The sequence below is a fragment of the Trematomus bernacchii genome, unplaced genomic scaffold, assembly GCF_902827165.1.
Source record: "Trematomus bernacchii unplaced genomic scaffold, fTreBer1.1, whole genome shotgun sequence".
NCBI classification, from domain to species: Eukaryota; Metazoa; Chordata; class Actinopteri; order Perciformes; family Nototheniidae; genus Trematomus; species Trematomus bernacchii.
In genome coordinates, this window is record NW_022988098.1 from 7,223,046 (window position 1) to 7,244,618 (window position 21,573).

At 39.4% G+C, this 21,573-nt stretch overlaps 1 protein-coding gene across 2 annotated transcripts in view; it reads right to left on the bottom strand.

Moving 5' to 3' along the window:
• Positions 1-13,484, bottom strand: part of cdk18 (cyclin dependent kinase 18) — a 50,700-nt gene extending 37,216 nt beyond the window's left edge. The window contains exons 1-2 of one of the 2 annotated variants that reach the window (XM_034121940.1): positions 13,251-13,484; positions 12,705-12,789 (exon numbers count right to left, since the gene is read on the bottom strand). The gene's annotated coding sequence lies outside the window, so the exon portion shown is untranslated. The remainder of the gene's footprint in view (positions 1-12,704; positions 12,790-13,250) is intronic. The other variant, XM_034121939.1, reaches the window with a different exon arrangement.
• Between the last annotated feature and the right edge of the window lie 8,089 nt (positions 13,485-21,573).

Genomic DNA, 21,573 nt, shown 5'->3' on the forward strand with positions numbered 1-21,573 from the left:
TTCAGTTTCCTCTGAAGGGTTGAGGAGTGTTTCATCAAAAAGCCATATGTCAGTTACTCATGTCTGACTAAATGAACATACACAATTCCCCTCAGGTGTGTTAGTTTAGAAATGGGGCCAGCTGATGGAAATATTAGGTTGTTTGTTGAAATGGGTTTCATCGTTTTATACGGGTCAGCGTTCACCAGCAACACATGACACACATTCAACAACAACAACAACAAACACAGGCATGGAGATAAACTGTGACCAAAGTTGGGAGGGTCAACTGTCAGAGATACAGTTATCTTTTTTTGTATCCTGATAACGTTATTCTGTAATCTTTTTCTCCCCAAGCCTGAATGACTCATGATGGCTGATGACTTTCCACATGCTCAGATATAAAACCTCAGGCGGACTCCCTTTCAGTTTTTTCCTTCTGTCCAGAAATGGAATGAATGAAGCTATTTAAGAAAAAAGGAGCTTTGGCACTGTGTGAGGACAGACCATTACCCACGCTAACAGTGATAGCACAGCTCCATCTGACCACTGTTATTCTCCAGAGAAAGCGGATATCTTCCTGCTCCTGACAGCAGGACGGCTGCCAACACAAGCTGTGGATCTCTGGGAGGGTCAGGAGAGAAGCTGGGAGAAACTGAATGAAACAGAGAGGAAGAAAGGTGGGGTGCAGAGAGTGTGCATTCTGCTATTTCCAAATCCAACATGATGGAGAACACGATGGAGACGACGAAAATACGCTTATGGTGGGGATGAACTGCAAAACTAGCACAACAGCAACACAACACAAGTGTTTGGTGACATCTACATCAGACACCACTGTTGTGTAATTACACCATTGGCAATATTGTAAAAAACTAAAACAAAACAAAGTCTACGACTACCACACAACTGTTGTGCAATATGTACCCTACTTGCTGCCTTCTTAGTTTGAAATGTTGAAATACTGTAACAACAATCTTTAAGTAACTCTAATCATTTTTACCTCTGTTATCTAACTTTTACCACACTGCATTCTACAAAATACACCTAATCTATTTAATAGATACTCTGCATGATATATGTGCATGCCATTTATCCAATAGTGTTTAATTTCTTGCCTCTATCTCTGCTTTTGCTGTAACAATGTCCATTTCCCCTCTGTGGGTCAAAAACAGGAATTCTGATATTGATTAATGAGTCATGAGCACTGTAATGTCCATATTGGCTTAAAACAGATGTTCAGTCTTCAAATAAGATCTGCTTTAAACTCCTTCCACATATATGAGCACTCATCTGAGAACACATAACCTTTTCATTTCTCATTCGTCTGTGTTTCCCCATGCTGTTAGACAGAGTGTGTATTCAAGACAGAGCTGCAGAGAAGCACATGCACACATCTGTCTGTGTGTGTGATGGGTCATATGCACTAAAACTGACCTTAGGCCTGGGGTTACATTACTGTGTGCTCCAGTTGTTCATATGGACCTAAAATACACTTCAACTTGTACAACTGTGCGCACACAATGACACACATTCAAACACATTTTCCTGACTGTAGATTAATGGTGGCGACAGTTCAGCTTCACAGAGGCCGGTGTGGTAAGAGAGGATCATTGTTTGAAGGCTGGTTTGTTTAATCTGTAATGCACACATGCACTTTTAGTTCATGCCAGTAATAACTTGCATCCAAAACAAACAAAAGGCTCAGTGTGCGACACATGACAGCTACATGTTCTGCTGACTGAACTCTGTCCCTCTTCTGATAAACAGCACATCCACCTGAGACAAACTCATAATACTCAATATACAAACACATATAGAAGAACATATTAAAAACATGGCTCCAACACACACTATAATGTAGGTTATACAAGTGTTTGTACCAGTTTAAGTGTTTGGTGAAATCTACTGCATATTATTACGCTACTGATTGGTCAATTTCAATCATTCTGAGGTCTGCTCTTTTTCGCTAGCAGACTGTTGCTAAGGAGAACAGACCGTTGCTAAGGACACTCTGATCAAGGGACTATGTGAAGTCATATCAATCCGCTGAAAGAAGTCCGGGAAATGTAACGTCAGCCTTGGTAAACATTAACATTAGTTTTCCTCTGTCAGAAAACACCATGTAATACTTTTAAAATATTTGTTATTATATTTGTTGATAGGACGAAACTTGCGATTAATTTAAACGTCTAAACATTATTAGTTTTTATAAGTATGTGTCTGGCCTACTGATGAATTGAAGTCCAGTGTTCATTCTACCTTTAGCTCTACACCCACTCCTGAGAAAGATAATCACCTGCTAAATGTTCCACTTTGTTATCTGTTGCTGCTGTTAACAAGGGTTTTAGAGCAAAGTTCATAACATTACTTAAAAGCTGCTTAAAGGCTCTCTGCAGCTGAGATAAACTGCACTACAAGCAACACCCTTCACATTAAACACTGTCATTAGTCCTCTGAACGCCATCATTTCAGACCTTGGTGCAGGAGAGGTCATTCAAACTAAAGACTCACAAAACCATAATACACAGCGCTTTGTGTAGGCCAGATCATCTTGAGATTATCACCTTAAAAACAAAGCTTGAAGGCTCTTATTATTGCGATAAACAACATTATCTGACTAAGAAGGGTCTGAGGAGTTGGTTTGGAACAGGCTGCAGTGAACGTCATTGTTACAGATGTGACGCAAAGACTGGGACTCAAATGCAACGACTCGACACAAAAGTACAAAAACAAAAGTCTGTATGAAATGTAAGAAACAAAGTAGAGCAAAAATCACCCTTTAAGAGGAAAAACTTGGCAAAGGGAAAAAGTACAAGACCGAATAAGCATGACTCTTGGTACAAACAAAGTTTTGGCATGGCATGAAACAAGACACACTGGTAGAGGACAATGAAAGCCTAGGACTATTTGAAGAACAGTTAATGGGACACAGGTGGCAACAATCGAGGATGGGACAGACAATCACAGTGGCAGTAAAACACACATTGGCAAGAGGTAAGGGGTGTGTACATGTATGTTAAATACCGGCAGGTTATTGAAGCTTTTAAATGTAAAACGTTGGAAAATGCTCTTCTGAAATCATCATACTGTGTGTGGTTCAATGGGAATGTCCCATCACCAAATGCACACATATTTCTGCATACTCCAATTGAGAAAATGAAGCCCGAATCAGCTCATGCAGAGAAAGATCTGTACAGAAAACAGAACAATTGCATGCAATATGTTTCTCTGTTTGGAAATACGACTTTACATGAAGTACAAAATAAAACAGGAAGTGCCGTGACTAGACTAGACATGAGTGACTGTAACTTCACACGAAACATGACCAAACATAAGTAACTTGATGTTAGCATGGACTATAAACTAAATATGAAACATTTCACATGGTAAATTAACTGTATTTATTCATACAGTATATTTATATATCCTGAAGCTCCCTACACGGCTCAATAAAAGTCCATCTCATCTTATCTTATAGCGCTGCAGTCTTTACGACCCCTCAAAGCACAATGTGCCATTTGATCAAGTATGCCAACATCCACAGACATTCACACACCGTTGGCCATCAGCAGCAACTTGGAGTTTAGTTGTAACGCGCACAAGGACACATCGACATGTTGACAGCAAGGGGCTGGGATCGAACCAGCAACCTTCAGATTGAAAGACGACCACACTACCTGATAACTCACAAACACATGGGTAAACAAGAACAAAACAGGCTAAAATTAACAAACTTGGTGTGATATTAGACTATTATTTGTATTTCCACATGTATATTTTCCACATGTATATATATTTTGTATTATTATTTTTAACTTTTTAATGCTATTTTATTTCAAAAATATATTGGACTGTTTATTTCTGTGTCTTAGTTTCTCTTATGTACATTGCATTGTGTTTTTTATGCTGCTGCAACGCAAACATTTCCCAAATCGGGATCAATAAAGTACTTATCTGTCTATATATCTATCTATCTGTCTATCTATCTATCTATCTATCTATCTATCTGTCTATCTATCTGTCTATCTATCTATCTATCTATCTATCTGTCTGTCTGTCTGTCTGTCTATCTATCTATCTATCTGTCTATCTATCTGTCTGTCTGTCTGTCTGTCTATCTATCTGTCTGTCTGTCTGTCTATCTATCTATCTATCTATCTATCTGTCTATCTATCTATCTATCTATCTGTCTATCTATCTATCTATCTATCTATCTGTCTATCTATCTATCTATCTATCTATCTGTCTATCTATCTATCTGTCTATCTATCTGTCTATCTATCTATCTATCTATCTATCTATCTATCTATCTATCTATCTATCTATCTATCTATCTATCTATCTATTCTTCAAAGGAGAGGTCAGGTCTGCAACAAAGCAGATGGTTTAAGAGATAAAAGAAACCCAGAGAGTTTTCTCCCCATTGTACGACAGTGATAATCGATTCTGCCAGACATCTCTCTGTGCAAGGCTGTGAAGAAAAGCATTTGTTGAGTCCATCCATAATGATAAATCCAGTAAAGTCTTGCTTGACATCTTTATGATACCTCACACAAAGCAACTAGTCAGAAATATGATGTCACATTTTGCTTCTCTTCTCTCTGTGAGGGCTTTAGCTGACATAAAGACGACCGTTTGTTTCTTTCCATCCCATATTTTCTTGGAGACGGGCCCCACCAGACAACAATCTCTTCCTGATTTGCTCTGTTATACTGTAAAGCTCCCACTCAACACTTCTCTGCTTTTTTTTGGTTGAACTTTAAGAAATGATATGGTTACTGGGCCTACATGACAAAATTAGATACAGTCAAATCTGCAATACGTACAAAATGAAAATAACAATCCACGAATCAGAAAAAGTGATAGAAAAACATGGTAAACAATCATTTTGTGTATATTGGTAGGGGTTAAAGTGGTCATTAATGAAAAAGGGAAACAGACAGGGTGATCACAATCCAACGCTTATTACATCATGAATTTAAAGTTTTCTACTAACCACAAATATAAAAAATAATATTCCAAAAAGTATTCCACTGTATTGTTTGTTGTCCACAGCTGACGTTAAATTAACCGGACTTCTTTCTGCGGATTGATACGACTGCACATAGTCCAGAGGTCTGTTAGAAAAAAAATAACAGACCTCTGGAATGTCCAAATTGACCAATCAGAATCGAGTATTCAACTAAGCTGTGTAATAATTATTAGGTAATGGATACATGATCACATTTGTATACATTCATTATTCATTACAAATTGTCATATTTAACCAGAGAATCATTAATAATGTTTAGTTTTTTATATCTCACTTCTCACTTTCTATTTCTCATGTTTTTAATTCCAAATATATTTAATTTACCAGCTTCTTTCATTGTGTATCTACTAAGTCAGCATCTCTTAACCAAGTCTTTGTAATTTGTAAAAATATTGCTACTCTTATTTCAAGGAATAAGTAAGAATCTTTCTCTTTCTTCTGTAGTTTTTCCAAGGTTCTTTTTCATTTAGATCAACAAAAAACATAGTTGACAATTGTCTTATATAGATGTTTCCCATAAAATATCTTAATCCATCGTTATCTCTCAATGTCCTTGGCTCCTCACCCAACTCCTCAACATTTAGTTTACAGAGTGGTTGAATAATAGTACGAAGGTATCCACATTGAAGCTGTCACAAGCAGAAAAATGACAACAGTGTTGACAGTAACAATAAAACCCTGTGTCTTGGTCTCTGTCTACATGTCACCCCCTGCCCCCATGTGAACAGAGGACAACTGTGTCCAGTGGCTGTAAGTGAATAACAACATTGCTGGGGTCAACATCAGACTGGCCTATTGTGTAACAGGCCATCATGGTTTGTGCAACAGGCCACACATGGCGTGATGGTACTGTTGTTGACAGAATCACAAGACTTTGTACATATATTCAGTAAGAAAAGGTCTCAAGTTTTACAAGGTTCAAGGTTCAAGGTTCAATACGTGCATAGCTACAGTGTAGATATGATGAAAAGCTTAGGTCACAGGCTCCTCCAACAGTGCAACAAAAATAAAACAGATAAAATAGTACAAGTAAATACAATAAAATAGAATATAATAGAAACAGCTGTGCAGAATAGTATACAGTAATTGGAATATTGATATATATGATATATGTGAGTTGCAAACAGATGCATGTTATGTATGTTCTTTCAACATACTTCTTTGTTCTCATAATATATCTTGTCTACAAAAGCAAAACAAAATGCTCGATCCTCATAAAAAAAAGAAATGAAATGATGTCAAGGCCATGAGCAGATTGGGCCAAACACACACATGGAAAGTGTCCAAAAAACTGCAGACATTCCTGGTGGTATCGTAGGAGGGTTGTAGCTTTGACCTATGTTACATATCCTGACTCTCTGTTCTTGGTTATGGTTGAAGAGTAGCTGTTCATTAATGTAAATGTCCTTTTTGTAATGTTTTTTTGGCCACGTCCAACATTATTTTCACTGAAGTCACCAATTTCCCCCATACAAGTGACAAAAAGAAGAGATTAGTCACACAATCTGGCGTTACAAGCCAAACAGTTTTGACTCGCAACACCACAGTGATTTCCCCGTCCGCACGTCAACACTGTACACGGTTTCTTGAAATCTTTGCCCTGAAAGGACTGTTGTAAAGGTCCATTTCCAGTACGTTTTTCATGTGGCAGAAAGGCCATAAGTAATGGAAAAATGTCTTAAAACAACCCACTCTAAGGGGGGACTACGCACAAGTTGGCATTCAGACCAAACACAGCTCTGCATTGCGGCTTTTAGAGGCATGTGTGCATCTTTTTGGTGTGGCTTGTGATTTGAAGCAGGTTGTGATAAGATCATGAAAACCAGTTTAAGCAATGCCTCTATGTGATTAAATCTACATATCTTCAGGACAAAGTGATAAACCTGCTCGCCCACTAAGCACACGATGACTGGCATTCTCACCAAAGGCCTACACATTTAAATTAATCTCAATTTACATAATTAATAGGACAAAATCTTAATATTGTGTGTGGCCCTGTAATATGTATATTTAGACAGTACAGGGCGAAAGGACAGAGGTATTTGCAGCATGAGCAGCAATATTTATTATGGCTGACAATAAGAGAGATTGACATCTTTCTTAAGGGCAGGGAAACATACCACACACACATTTATAAATAGAGTATAAATAGAAACTGGCCTGACAGGTGGATTCATATTTTGTTGGTGTTCCCACATGAATATGTTCACCTTTGTATTTGCTGCATGTCTATACAGTAGGAATTTGTATTAGTCTACTATGTTGATACATTTAAAAAGGCACAAACGTCTAACATTTGAGTGAAACTTGTTGCTTTCTCAGCCTCTGGTGTTCTGGTGTCTTAAAAACGCAGATAATAGACAGAAGATTTGGTTTACTCATCCAGACAATGTCTCGTCTCTCTCTCTTTATAGACAGCCCCCTTATTTATTTTTTTGGAAGCGCCACAGACGGCTATCAGCCCCAGACAGACTCAGTCTAATGAAGGTCTGTGACTCAAAGCATGACATTACTTGAAGGAGGCCAAAAGGGCAAACTTCCTGCTGATAGCAAGAAAAATATGAAGTTGAGCCTGCAGCTTTTTGACCAGCAACAAGTACACATGTTATTCCACTTCCACTTCCACCCTCATAGACACTTGATGCTGGAAAAGTATGTGTTTGTTGAAGGATGAATCTTGAAAATATCTCTCCCTGCTCACTGATACAGTATGTGTTGCTGCAACCACAACAGAGCTTTAATGGCATTCATGTATCTTTCCCCCTCAAGGTTAGGCTTGGACTTGATTCATACATTCATCACAATCCAAAACATCAAGTACTGAATCAGAAATGCCCCAGATTGCTGTCATGCCAACATTTTGTGATGCACTGGCTAACATGATAAAATAAGAAGGAAACATTCCTGCCTGAAACGATGCAATTTACCTTGAAAAAACAACGGCTCAGATGCAAAAAAGCAGCACTTTGTACCAGATAATGCAGATACTGTTTGCATTCAAAGTCTACTTTACTAACAGTTTTCTAAAGAGAGGTCACATTAATCTGTGGCATTATAGGTATGTTGTTGACAGATTCTTGCCAAAACCTTGCCTTGCTATGGAGTGGTGCAGGAATAAGTCCTAAAACCCCCAAAAGACTTTGCTTTTTAACACTTTTTCTACATGATTGGGGTTTAGACGCCTGAAATAAGGTCTGTGGTTAACACGAGCTGAAGAGATTTTAAAGTTTTGTTCTACGACATTAAATACATCGGCCCAATGGTGATTGTCCTAAGCTTTTATGTGTCATAAAACGTTGGTTGCTAAGAATTTGCTAAATGAGACTAAACGTCATCACACATTAGCCGCCGTTAGCTTAGCGGTGGTGATGTGAAATGCTACCGTGCTGTAGTTTGTTTTCAGCCTAACTTTAGCTTTTTACTTCAGCTGATTGTATTTACGCTTCAAAAAGGTTATCCTGCTGAAAAACACGTGTAAGTAACATAAATGTATGTTTGCCAAAGATCCTATTTTCTGCAATATACCCAAAAAATCCAATGAAAAATCTCATTGCTTTTTATCGAAAGCCTCGCCTAAGATGCTAACCCTCGGCATACACAAATATGTCATCACTATTTCCTTCAAATGATAAACATTCAGAATTACTATAGTTAATGACTTGGCAGACTAGACAAACCACAACGATCATTGGAGAAAATTCCAATTAGTTAAGTCTAACTTAACGGAGCGACACAAATCCTTCTTTGCAATTTAATGTCTGGAACAAGGTTTAGAAATTCAGACCTTTCCATCTGTCAGATTGGACTACATCACATTATGTGTTTATTCTGATGAGTTGCACTCCCTCAGGTTTTGGCTTGTGGTCTTGCTTCTGACAGGAGCAGCTCAGTGACTCACGGCTCAGCTCACACACTCTCACACAACACATTATATATTTCCCAAGGTGCTGCTGCCTGTGTCAGTGTGTGAGCCAACATCTAATAAGCAGCCGCAGCTGCAGCAGGAGACTAGAGACTAGGGAGGAAAGAGGACTGCAATTACACAAAGCGCCTAAAACACATTGCAATGTCTAAAAGAACACACATGGACTAGGGAGGAAAGAGGACTGCAATTACACAAAGCGCCTAAAACACATTGCAATGTTTAAAAGAACACACATGGACATCAAACCCTTCAAACAGCTTCTCTCCAAACGTTCCTGTCACATAATGTTTTGTCCTGATAAAAGAACATAATTCTTTATAAAGCTTTGGCAGATATGGCGGACATTTTAATTTAGCTGGATAGCTCGGCTGTGAATGCGTCGCCCGCCCACCTGTGAAGAGCTTTTGAAGCGTATTGGATGTGAGTGAGGAGAGCATGCCCGGCAACACTTTAGGTCCTTTAGATCTTTTTTGAGTAATTCAATAGGACCCTGGCAGCGGCTCAAACACAAAGACAGCATCCAACCGTGTCCTGGTTGCGCCAGAACACGACGATGTGAAATAAAATATTGAAAGTACCAATTGTTATTCCTTATAATATTTTGTTTATGTGTGAAATTGTCACGCTTTTCCCCTGATCAACAGTTGTTATGTCTAAAAGGTAACCCTAACCCTAACAAGTCAGGCTTTACTCTTATACTGCTTGTAGTTATACCTACAAAAATAAAACACTTAATTTCATAAATTCATGTAATCAGTTCATAAATATCCTTCGTTTTCAGGAAACAGGTGACATTGTATAAAGAGTAACAAACATGTAGGAAGTGAAGAGGGTCCAAAAACAAATGGCTTCATACCAAGAGATTGCTGCTTATATTCTGGAAACCAGAAGTGTTTGAGTTATTTAACTAATTTAACCCAAATCACAATCTTTCCTGAACATTATCAATGATTATTATTGCCCAAACTTAACTAATTGTTTACTTTACCCATCCTTTCCAATCTAAACAGGTTCATCAATTCAGTGGCTTTCGCACTAATCACTCGTTGTGTTGGACGTTGTAATGCACGAAAGATGGGTTAGGGTAAACCTAGAGCAACTAATTAACTTTTAATAAGATGATACAAACTGATACTAGCACAAGGACACATCAAAACCTGTATGGTAAAACTGCCTCATTAAGTATCGGATTTGCAAATGTTTGAAGGCACACATTGAGAGTTGACGATTAACATTAACTGTAACACGTGTTTTTACAAGGAAAATTATGAATGTGTGCCAGTGTTGTTTTGAACACATGCTTCTTTATCACTGTGTACATTACTCAATCTCACTTTACGATGTATCCAGTTTATTTAACTTTACACTGGCCTTTGTAAAAGATCTGCCCAATAAAAAAAGGCAACACGATGATGATTTAGCCAGTTAAAAAAGTAGAGATAAAAAGTGACAAGAACTCACTGGAACATCATGTTCTTGGTGCTTCTTGCAATTTCGCATGCCGTCATCTCGAAATGGCCCTGCACATAGCTCACTGCCCACACAGTTCACTCTTCATACAACAACATGACAGCAGTGAGGTAAGATTTGCAGTAAGATAAATGTATTCCTTTACAGTTTTATCTCTTCTCTGTGAGCTGTACTTTTCTGAAGGCTAATACTTTAATTGTGAATCGATACTTCTACTGCCTGAATCTGATTTTTGCTTTCGTTGCTTCATTTGTTCTGTTTCTAATTCAGCAGGTGAACCTATATGTTCATAACATAGTGTGTGTGAGCTTAACTGTGTGTATTAAACTAAAACGGAGCATTTTCTGTCAGCTCAGATTTAATTTCTGCTTTTTTAAACTGTAGTATGTGTTGGTGTATAAGCTACTGCCCGAATATGATGAATGAAAGGCAGGTTTTACTATCAATAAAATCATTTTTGATCATACATATCTTGGTTTCTTCTTTTCTAAGGTCACATTTTTCTGTTATCTTAAATAATACAAAAAACATCTTATTGATATTTATTTTCTATAGAGATAATCCAAAAGCAACCCAAAGTAATAAGGTTACATTACTTTTATATTGAGATACTCAGATTAGGTTACTGATTTAATTTCTTTACAGGTAACTACAGCAGTATTCGTAACGGATTACATTTCTAAAGTAACCCTCCTAACCCTATTTAAATGCGTGCTTAGGACCGATGGAGTCTCAGGTTGTGCAGATGATGGATTTATTTTGACAAAAATTGCTCGCTGAAGTGAAAGATTTAACCTTTTTCCTCGCTTGCCTGTAGACTCTCTGCTGCCAAAGAACTGCTCTCCATTTGCTGTGTTTGACCAAATATTTGAACGTGTTTGTTCCTCTGTGACCGGGTTTGGTGCTGGTGCCAGAGCTATTGTTTAACATGGTAGGGTCTATTTTCACATTATCATGGCTGAGTGGTGAATCATGGACTCAATAATAAGCTGCTTATGTAAACAGTATCATTGAGCTCAGCTGCAGCAGGGTAAGACAAAAGATTGCTACTTTGGACAATTACAGTATCAACTGTCCGCAAACGATCAACAGGTAATTTTAGTATCATCATGTGAGGTGATACATGGGCCTCTGCTAGTGGCAAAAGGAGAACTGGAAATAATATCATATTTGAAAATCCAAAAGAAGCCTTAAAGCTGGCAGTATGTTCAGTAACATGATGGCTATGTTTGGCACAGTACAATCTTTTAGTATTAATCATAAAGTCAATGCATTTCATCCAAAGCTTGTTATTGTTTTTTGACTATGGTAAGGTGCTGGGGTTTTTCAGTAGTACCAATATCCATCTGTAGTCAGAGCTGCATTAAGATGAAAGTACATTTGGATTAAAATGGTGTGACATAAAGAAAGAAACACAATATCTCTAATAATGCATATTGAAGCTTTTAAAGTAACACAATGGCTATGTTTGGCACAGTACGATCATTTTGTATCAATGATAAAGTCAATACAAATGAGGTCTAAAACTAAGTGTCCTGTATTTAATTTGAATTATGATTATGTTCTGGAAGTAAACAAAGAAGCCATTGCAGACCATGTTTATAGTAATTAAACAAAACTATTACAATGAACACATACAGTAAGTTCAGATTTCTGGGTGTTTTCAACACTCTCCACATACCATTAACTTCTCACTAACAGGTTGAAGTCTGCACTATTCAATAATGCGTGACAATGATAAGGAAACCGGGCACACACACACACACACACACACACACACACACACACACACACACACACACACACACACACACACACACACACACACACACACACACACACACACACACACACACACACACCACACACACACACACACACACACACACACACACACACACACACACACACACACACACACACACACACACACACACACACACACACACACACACACACACACACACACCACACACACACACACACACACACACACACCACACACACACACACACACACACACCACACACCCACACACACACACACACACACACACACACACACACACACACACACACACACACACACACACACACACACACACACACACACACACACACACACACACACACACACACACACACACACACACACACACACACACACACACACACACACACACACACACACACACACACACACCATTCCACCTGCAGAGCCTTATACTGTAGGTAAACAGTGCTGTGTGTACAGTGGCTATGGACAGACCTCTGTATGTTTAACTGGCTCTCTTACCTTACATTACTACTGTTCCAGGGTCAGTTTACATGCATGAGTCTCATCAGAGAGCAGAGGGTGGTTGGGTGACTGCGTAGATGTTCTTATGGCAGTGGTAGACACATGACAAATTAACACATATCTATTATGTTGTATTTCCTGTATTGCATGACTGTAGTTATAAGTGTTACTTCTGCATATAGTATATTTTTGTCATTTAACAACCATAGCCAGTAGTTTTTCATAAAGGAACAATATATGCTTCCAGGCAATCCTGTTATAAAACTTACATCAGTTTTACATTTTCTAAGTCATTATAAACTTAGACATTTAAGTTCCACATCAAGACAGAGCTTTACATCCAAAGTAACCAATTCGGAGACCCCCATGGAGCACAATAAGACCACTTGAGATGACCAATAAGATAACAAGGAATCCTTATTGTACAAACAATAACAAAAGCACTAGTTCAGCCTCAAATCGGCAACATATCCCCGTGTGTGTGTGTCTCCCCTGACCCAAGCTCTATGAAAAAGTGTGTGTGTCTGCAGCAGATATACTCACATTAGAGCACAGGTCATCCACACACACTCACAGGAGGGTTTGGGAGCGTAGCAGACTCCTGCCTCTCCACCTTCAGAGGTGTCACCCACACTCAGATAGAAATCCACAGGCAGTTGTGTCCCTGGGATGGCAGGAAGACGGAGAAAATGGAGCACAATCCTTCTGACAGATCACCCTTCAAACGTCCCTCTGAGCTCCAGATAACAGAGTAAACAAACAGAGATGCAGTGTAGACAGCTCAAGAGAGGAGAACTGCTGCTCATGAGGGCTTTATAAACAGACTGTGACTCCTCCCACTCCAGGCCCTCCCTCGTTGGTATGGCAACAGCCAATCAGCACTCGGTATAGCACCAGCCTCTTCCTCCTCCTCCTCCTCCTCTTCAGCCAGCCTCTAGTGTTGACAGAAGTATGAAGAATAAAAGTGTATAATATGTATGTTTCAGTGCTGGAAAGTAACTTAGTACATCTACTCAAGTACTGTTTTTAAGTACAGTTAGATGTACATGTATTTTTATGCTCCTTCATAATATGATTTGGAAGAAAATATGCAACTTTTTACTTCACTTGACAATATTAGTTAGTATGCAGGTTCATATTATTATTACAAAAATTAAATTGACTAATGAAATATGACGTATTCTGGATTAAGATACCCGGGAGTATAAAAAGTCATGGATTTACACTTTTACCAGCAGATAAATGTAAACATTGTATGTAAATATTTTCACATTCATGGATTATAATTAGAATCCAGTGATATAATATAGGTATATTTTATTCAGAAAAAAGACTGCATGGAAGCGTAGCCATTCTGCATAATGAGTACTTTGAGTTTGGTACTTCATTTTAGAGTTCATTTTTGTATTTATGTCTCTACTGTGACATGTTTCCATGCTTTAATGTTCAAAAAAGGTCTTTATTTTTCTCTGCTCTGAATGGTTAGCTGGCCGCTACATTTTAAAGTTGCTATGACACATATGTTTGTGTTTGCGTGTGTTTTGTGCATGCCTTCGTGTGTGTGTGTTTTGAATGTGCATGAGTGTTTGTGTGTTACTCGTATACAGCTGTGTGAGTCCTTGCTCTTTTGTGCATTAAGGCATGTGTATCAGTGATACATATTTGTGTACTGTGTGTGTTCGTGCGTGTGTGATTGTGCATAAATATGTGAAACCCACAAATCCACCAGCAGCGATGCATGTAAACATCTGTGTGCATGTGCTCCCATGTGTAGGTGGGAAAATGTGTGTGCACATGTTTGCGTGTATGTTTCTTTAATTAATGAAACATGCAGCATTTCGGTGTGATAACAGTGTCCCTGTTGGTAATTCCATTATCACGAGTAGCCTATGTATAACAGTGTGAAAGTTAAAAAGCACAGAGAGAAGCTGATGTCTTCTAACATCGTAATCCTGCTAGTAATCCCCATGTTTGGGAAATGTACCAGTAATCTGATTGCGTAACTGATAGGAATTACAGTTACCCCTTTTTTGTATCCAAATACGTAATCCTGTTACATGTATCCATTACTCCTCAAACCGTACTCTATTTCGAGGCATGTGCACACCTTTCTTTGGAACTAACACTTGCAGAACACTTGTGAAGTCGACGTTACATTGCCCAGACCAGGTGTGATCTCTAACGGGGAGTAACATTCACACATCTGAGACCTTTTCAATCTGCTTTTTATTGCTGTGAGATGATAGCAAAAGGCCTCCAAAGCTTGTTTTTTTTTGCTAAAATGTGAGATGTTACACGTAATATAAATATATATAACATAAACAAATAGTAAGAGTGACCTATAGTTTATCAAAAATGCATATTACTGAGTAGAGTTTATTTTTTCCAAGTTTCAAGTTTCAAGTTTCAAGGCTTTTATTATCATTTGTGCCTAGCTACAGTGTAGTTATGACAATGACAATCTTAGGTCATATAGGCTCCTCCAACAGTGCAACACATTACATTACATTTCATTTAGCTGATGCTTTTATCCAAAGCGACTTACAATAAGTGCATTTGACCAAGAAGATACAACTTGAAGAAAACAGAATCATATAAGTACATTAGGTTTCATAGAGCCAAACCATTTTAAGGGCTACTCAACTGGCTTTAGATCAGCCAGTACTTAGTTAGTATATAAGTGCTTTGTTAGTATGTGAGAGCTTTTTATTAATTTTTTTAATCTTTTTTTTTATTGCTCGAAGTGGAGTCGAAAGAGATGAGTTTTCAGTCTGCGCCAGAAGATGTGTAAGCTTTCTGCTGTCCTGATGTCAATGGGGAGCTCATTCCACCATTTTGGAGCCAGGATAGCAAACCGACGTGTTTTTGCTGATGGGAACTTGGGTCCCCCTCGCAGTGAGGATGCAGCGAGCCGTTTGGCTGATGCAGAGCGGAGTGCACATTCTGGGGTGTATGGTTTAATCATGTCCTGGATGTAGGAAGGGCCAGAACCATTCACAGCATGGTACGCTACCAGTGTCTTGAAGTGGATTCTAGCAGTTACTGGAAGCCAGTGAAGGGAGCGGAGGAGCGGTGTGGTGTGGGAACATTTTGGAAGGTTGAAGACCAGACGAGCCACTGCATTCTGGATGAGCTGCAGAGGTCGGATGGCACATGCAGGTAGACCAGCCAGGAGGGAGTTGCAGTAGTCTAGGCGTGAGATGACGAGAGCCTGGACCAGAAGTTGCGTCGCTTTCTGGGTCAGGAGGGGACGTATCCTCCTGATGTTGTAAAGAGTGTATCTGCAGCAGCGGGTTGTTGCAGCGATGTTTGCAGTGAAGGACAGTTTGTTATCTAGGGTCACACCCAGATTCCTTGCAGTCTGAGTCGGGGAAACAACAGAGAGGCCGATGTTGATTGTTAGGTCAAGAGTGGGACAATCTTTTCCCGGAAGAAAAAGCAGTTCAGTCTTGTCAAGGTTGAGCTTCAGGAGGTGAGCAGACATCCACCGAGAGATGTCTGCTAGACAAGCAGAGATGCGTGCCACAACCTGGGTTTCAGAACGGGGAAAAGACAACATTAATTGAGTGTCGTCAGCATAGCAATGGTATGAAAAACCATGCGGGCTAATGACAGATCCGAGCGAGTTTGTGTACAGAGAGAAGAGGAGGGGACCGAGGACAGAGCCCTGAGGGACCCCTGTAGCTAGTTGACAAGGGTCGGACTCGGACCCTCTCCAAGTTACCCTGTAGGTGCGGTCTTTGAGGTAGGAGGTGAGGAGGGAAAGTGCAGAGCCTGAAACTCCAAGTTCTTGGAGAGTGTGAAGGAGGATCTGATGGTTCACCGGGTCTGGAATATATTGCGATATGAACAGGGTTGGGAGGGTTACTTTGTAAATGTAATCAGTTACTGATTACTGAATCATGGACAGAATCTACTTTGAAAACAGTATCATCTAGGAAGCTGCAAGTCCATACATCAGGGAACATTTTGGGTCGGATCACCGCTTCTTCCAAGACAATGACCCGAAACACAGCGAGGCTGCAGCTGCAATTGCGGCTGAGGGAATAAACTGGGTTAAAACTCCACCCGAATCTCCGGATTTGAATCCCATCGAGTTGGTCTGGCACTTGATGAAAGACTTCATTCGGAAGGAGGCTAAACCAGGCTCGAAGCAGGAGCTGATGCAAGCGATACAGGATTTTTGAAAGACAAGACTGACCCAAGATACCTGTAGTCGACTAATTACAGGCCTCAATAAAGTTCTGTCATTGGTTGTGCAAAATAACGGTGGACATAGTGGAAAGTGAAATTGACATTGTCAAATTTATTAAAAATACAAAATAATGTATCTGTGTACGTGTTTTACTATGTGATCTGCATGCACTTATCAAACATTTAATTAAAGAATGGTGATATACACAGCTGTGATGCAGCGGGAGGAGCAAAACACACACTTCAAGTCAGATCATCACCCTTAGCTATTTCAATTACCTCTCAAACAACCTAAACTAGTTATAAATGTTTATTTTTACTGTCGGCCGGGTCACTCATTACTGGATCAGCTGCTGCATGAGACAGACACTGAAAAGTATTATCATCTGAAATTAATCATTATGTTATTAGTATTAAATACATATAAGTATTTTTACAGCTTGTATTTAGAAATACTCTGTTGTAATTATTGATGCATACATGTGTTCATCCATTCAATGTGGCATCTGCTATAATGGGGTTAATGTATGATATTACTTAATAATACAATACACTATATAATATATGTGACCCGCTCTATCGAAATCAGTCGGAAGTCGCAACGGCTCATTTCAAAATAAACGTGGATTTGCGTAAAAAACTATTTTTTTGGGGTTCGGGTGTTTTGTTTGATTTTAAATAAACAAAGTCTTGGCTTTCAGAATATGAAACTTTTATTTCCAAAATCACACGATAAATACATTTGTGAAGCTTGTAAAGGGAAGAGGACAGGCACCTCTCACTCGCAATCTGCTCTTCCGCAGCGCCGCCCCCCTCCCTCCGGCTAAAATTATGAATGTAAGGCATATAGTAATCATAGATAACACGGCAGGGTCCGTTACAGTTTGTTTTCATCTGATTTCAAATAAACAAAGTCTTGGCTTTCAGAATATTAAACTTGTTTCGGCAAATTTAGATGATAAATACAACTATGAAGCTTGTAACGGCATAATTACAAGCGGAGAACGGAGTAATTTAACGTTACAGCAGGCATAACAACAGCCGGTGTTTCTCGTGAGTGTTTTCCCCGGGAAACAAACACAATATACACTTACGCAAAAATACACAAACACACACACACACATACACTCGCGAGCTTCCCCCAGACCAGTAATCCAAACGGAAATATTTTCCCTCCGGACTATTTTGATCATTTGCTCCGCTAATAATCAATCAGATCGATGGATTACAGAGAAGAGGAAACTTTGAATGCCTTTTTCTCAAAATGATGACTCGGTGATATAATGTGACATATTTTGCTTAATATTTGGAGTACAAAAACAATCCTGATATCATTAGAAAGCTAGGAATATCCTCTTTCCAACAGTGTATACAACTCAAAATGTGTCACTCATTACTGGATCAGCTGCTGCATGAGACAGACACTGACGCTGTCAGAAGAGAGGGAGGACAAAGAGAGGCCAGGCTCTGTGTATTTTATTATTATATATAGTCGTTATTCATTTGTTTTAAAGCTCAATAAGGAAGATTTAAACTTTAACACACGTTGACCGGCGAAAAACTCTGCCCGGTTCCCTCGGCCCCCACCACGTTGAATAAACAGAAGGCTGCTTTTGTGGAGGAAGTTACAGCGCTACGTACAGGCTCGGCATATGTACTGCAGCTTTTTCCAGCGGTATCCATAAATCTCTTAATTTAGCCCTCAAAGTGCACCAGATTGATACATTTAACTTCAATATAAAGAAAAACATCTTCTGTTGTAACAACAATAACATTATAAATAGTAACATAGCTGAACATGGTATTGCACATTTAGCTTTCAGTGTTACTGACCTGAGATGTTTTTATTACATGAATTAAGGTGACTGAGGCTTTTTAACATAGACTTTTCAGTGTCCCACATTTTGCACAGAACTGTCCCACATTAGAAAATGCAGATTGTCTGAGACGACTTGGCACTAAGAGTAGGCTACTGATATGTCTACCATTTCTTTTATGAGTGTAATATCTGCATTTTCTATTTTGGTTTGATTAGGACACATCCTGGGGATTGTGTTTACAAACATTGACCATACCGTTCACCATCCCCCACCCCCCTACTGTATGTTGATTTTTGACTTTGTTTGCCTACATGTAAATGGGTGGCATTTAGTACCTACCCCCCTCTGAGTGAATACCTGTTGACTTCACATCTTGTCACAAACTTTTTGGAAGACAAGACTGACCCAAGATACCTGTACATAGTACATGGTTTGAATTGGAGAAGGGCAATGGTTATCGATGGTGCTTTTAAAGCCTATTGTATACTAACTGTGTGATTTATATTGCTTTTCAAATGCATATAGGCCACTATTTACACTGCTCTTCCCGTCAAGAATATGAATAGAACTTAGTTAGATCGCTTCACATTGAGGGGAAGAGGCATTTTCCCATTGGTCCCAGTCCAGTTGGTTCTTTTCACCATTCTCCCATATGTTACACATGGCGTTATGGCATGAAAATATTAGCAGCATAGATCTCAGGGCGATGCTGTCCCTTAAAAAAGCTGTCCTGATAAAAATGTTCCTCTCGCTCTGAGGAAACTGCCCTGGTGGGTTCATCAGGTGTGGCCCATTCAAATTCTTGACTGAGCCGATATGCATTTGAAAATAAATAGTAGCTACCCCCCTCTGAGTGAATACCTGTTGACTTCACATCTTGTACTGTGATCTGCATGCACTTATCAAAACATTTAATTAGGAGCAAAACACACACTTCAAGTCAGATCATCACCCTTAGCTATTTTAATTACCTCTCAAACAACCTAAACTAGTTATAAATGTTTATTTTTACTGTCGGCCGGGTCACTCATTACTGGATCAGCTGCTGCATGAGACAGACACTGAAAAGTATTATCATCTGAAATTAATCATTATGTTATTAGTATTAAATACATATAAGTATTTTTACAGCTTGTAAGTAACAGCAAGTGTTTTTATTGCTCTTGGGGCATTAAAAACAAGATTTTAACTTTAGTTTTTTATATAATATCTGCATTTTCTCTTTTGAAAAACTAAGTCTTAGTTTGGCCATAGTTATTTAATATATAAAGACTATATATTATTGAATTACAAGATTAGATATACTTAGTTGATCTAAAATATTGATGTGCTCAAATGCTCTTCTAAACAAAACTGAAAGTCCATGAAAAGTTGTCTTCCTGTATTTGTGAATGAAGTGCCATCTCCTGGTTAAATCCTGAAATTGAAAATCTGGCAACGCCCTCTTGGAAAATAGTGGGAGGGCTTAACATTCCCAGATACTGGTCTTTGGCAGGTCTTAGGCAGGTAGCTGGCAGGTAGCAGGCAGGAAGCTGTAAGCTGGAGTCTGAAATAAGCTGCTCCATCTGTACAGTAATTGGAATATTGATATATTTGCAACAGATGAACACTAACATTATCAGTGTGAGCATTTTCGCATTAACATTAGCTCAATGCTACTGTAGCATGGCTGCAGACTCCTACACACACCGCCCCCCCCCAAAACCAGTCAAGGAAATAATTAAAAGTCCTTCTGACAGCAGTGAGTCTAAAACTATCCCCGTGCATTTCAAGACATTTCCAAAGCATTGTGTTACATAAAGATTGGTCCTGGCAGGTCACTGAGTGTGTGTCCACATAAGTGATGATATCTGGAGGCAGTGACATGAGAACATTGTGCAGGAACAGTGACTCAGACCCTCTTGTCACACACACACACACACACACACACACACACACACACACACACACACACACACACACACACACACACACACACACACACACACACACACACACACACACACACACACACACACACACACACACACACACACACACACTGACACGCACGCACACAGGCACACACAAACATGAAACGGGTTGTTTGCCCTTAATGCCCTACAGTTTTTACTGATTCTGAAGATGTTTTTTGTCCCAGATTTGAAAACAGTAGGATTTGTCTGATATTACTCTCGAGTTGGATGTTATCTCCTACATAGTTGACATTTCTAGTTAGACCTAGACATAATTAGATCAGGCATATCAAACCAGTCCAGGCTATACTCTTATTCACAGGGGTTTGTCTACAGGGAGGCTGTGGATCAGTGGCACAGGTTCAATCCCCACTGCAGTCAGCATTTTGTTGTGTCCCTGGGCAAGACACTTCACCCCAAATTGCTCCTGTGGGGACTGCCCGCTCGCTTTAAAGGGGACCTATCATGCAAAATGCACTTTTGTACGTCTTTTATACATGAATATGTGGCCCCGGTGTTCCAGGGAACTCACCAAGTGTCAGAAAACACAACCCTCTCTATTTTCCTCCATACCCAAATCTCTAAAAAAGGGGCTGCAACGGATCTGATAAAAACTGATCCAGATTTGAACACTGTCCTGACGTCAGGACGGTGGCGCTACGGCTATTGGGCCAACTCTCCACCTGTCAGGGGAATGTGGGGTTGGGCCACGGCCGGCCATTGCCGCTCGAAAGCGCTGGAGACCCTGTAGTACATATGCCAGGCCTGTAAGTGGCGCTGTAGTCTGCCACAAAAGCAGCGAAGAAGACTTCCCGCGCATGGTTACCATGGTTACCCTTCTGTTTATTCTCCGCTGTGGCTTTTTTTCTCCCTCCCCGAGGCAAGCGTTTGCTCCTG